Genomic DNA, 2,492 nt, shown 5'->3' with positions numbered 1-2,492 from the left:
GGGATTATACAGATTAAGGAGTGTTACTGCCGCTTTAAAGACGGCCCACAACTGCTGAGAGGAGCGCGTCGATCGACATGCTCAGACCCCGCTGAAACAACTAGATCATTTCCAACGTGAAGGCTTTGTTGATCCGGGACCTCATCTGACTTTCACAAAAAGGCAGAAGTCATGGACATCAGCACTTTTTCAGCACATTCCACTGTTACAGGAGTTTTTTTTCCATGAAAAGAAAAGCGGAGGGATGCACCACGGAGCCGTTCATTGCGCGGCACAAAACCACCTCCGTGTTGGTCTCACAGGACGGCTTTCAGGTGGATTTCAGATGGATTCCGGTTGCTTTTCAGTCGTGTGATTATCTGATTGTGATTGTGCATGAGCTGGACATGTCCCGGAAGGCTTCATCACGGCGTTGCTTTGCACCATGTGGCTCCACCGCGACGCGCGGAATTCCGCTCCTCTTTCCATGACAAAAACTCCTGTAACAGTGGAATGTGCCGGAAAAGTGCTGATGTCCACGACTTCTGCCTTTTTGTGAAAGTCGGACGAGGTCCCGGATCAACAAAGCCTTCACGTTGGAAATGATCTGGTTGTTTCAGCGGGGTCTGAGCATGTCGATCGGCGCTGGGAGCGCGCCGCGCTCTCAGCAGTTGTGGGCCGTCCTTAAAGCGGCAGTAACACTCCTTAATCTGTATAATCCCCATAAAATTGTCCCTGAAAGCCATATTAATTTTCCGAATGGTGTCCACCTGGAGGTCTCTAACAGTTTCTGGAAAAAAATTGATGCAGCAAAGCTCCAAATCATTCAGACATTTATTCGCAATAAAAAATGACGAGGGGGTGGACCAGTGCTCACACAAAGCCTGCTCACAGGCGAATGACGCAACCGACAGGCGTGAAAAAACTCACGCATGCGCACGAAGGTTCAAGCTTGTCTGATGCAATCACACGTGATTCAAATCCATATGGTTTTTGAAAAAAATAAAAAGGTCGGATACTTTTCTAACAGACCTCGTATGTCTAAAATACTTTATACAGAAACTTCTTACAATTGATTTCCTTCAGTTTTTGCTTTTAATAGCTATATTTTGCCCGCATACTGAAATCGGACCGCATCAATTTTATTTTTATTTTGGCGAACTTCATAAACTGCAGTACACCTGGTGTTTTTTAATTTCTTCAAATGATTTACATATTTTTGCAAGAAGCTCCATTATATTTCAGAGCTCATTGCAGGTTAAGGAAAGACTAGGGCTGAAACGTTTATTCGAGTAACTCAAATAATTTGATTACAAAAAATGTTCAAGGCAAATTCTGTGCCTCGAAGCGTCATTTAATGTTGTAGTACATATGCCAGCCCTGCGTGTGGCACCGTAGTGTCCCCAGAAAAACAAAAAGAAGAAGACTAGAGCATGCCTAAGATGTGTAAACGCTAATCAAATTAGCATAACTACAGCTTTCCAACACGATACGCAGAGTGAAATAAAGCCTTTTAGGAGAAACACAGTCCATGCTGATCATCTGAAATAGCTTACTGCACATTTAAAGCGAAGCAGTGTGTTTGTCTGTTTTGTTTTTTTTTTTAAACACTGGTTTGTCCGCTGCCTGCTCTCCACTCTATGTGGGGAGTGGCTATTCACGCAGCGGCCGGTGGCTGCCTCTCTTTGCCCGATGTGAGCGGCTCAGCACTCCCCTCACAGCCACACTGACAGTCTCTGGAAGAAGTCCACTCTAACTTCTGTGTTTTGCTCAGACTCGCACTGAGTGTTTCGCTTTTTAATTTCGCTTTTTTGGGCAACACACAACGCTCACAAACATGGTAAGTCAAATAAAATAACAATAATAATAAAGAAAAACTGACTGCGAGGTTTGCATGTTCAACTTCCAGCTGAAATGCATTGGCTGAATCGCAGAGAAAGAGGGATTAAAATATAATCATGCATGGACCCAGTTCACCAACCTTAAAAACAAAACAAAAAACCTTAAAATGGTTAAATTTTACAAGTTGGGGGAAAACAAATAACAGAAAGCCACATCTCATCACCATTTCAGCAAAATGTCAAGACTTTGGCCCGTCTTTGGCTGAGCTTCTGACACCAGGAAACATCCAAAATTTGTAAAGATGTGAAAAAAAATAAATGATTACCCAGGAAAACAGAAAGGGATACAGTAAATTTGACAATCTGTGTGATGGTGCAAAGACATTGTGCCATTGCTTAGGGAGACCCCTGGACTGTTGATGTTGTTAAAAACGCAAAAGTACTTTTTATCCGATTACTCTATTAATCGCCAGAATACTCGATGACTAAAATAATCGGTGATACCTGTCCAGTTACGCTTGGAAAGAGGTGTCATTTGATTTGATTGACTCGGCAGAGAGCGGTGCAGCGTTTGGAGCTGTGTGAATGGGACGGAAGATGATTGTTTCATGTCTGCAACAAGGCAAGAGTCCCAGTTAGTGACTTTAATCAGCACAGAAGTGACTCATGATT

Source organism: Thalassophryne amazonica, chromosome 7, assembly GCF_902500255.1.
Source record: "Thalassophryne amazonica chromosome 7, fThaAma1.1, whole genome shotgun sequence".
Lineage (NCBI taxonomy): Eukaryota > Metazoa > Chordata > Actinopteri > Batrachoidiformes > Batrachoididae > Thalassophryne > Thalassophryne amazonica.
The sequence above is the reverse complement of the archived record's forward strand: the minus strand, read 5'-3'. Positions refer to the sequence as shown.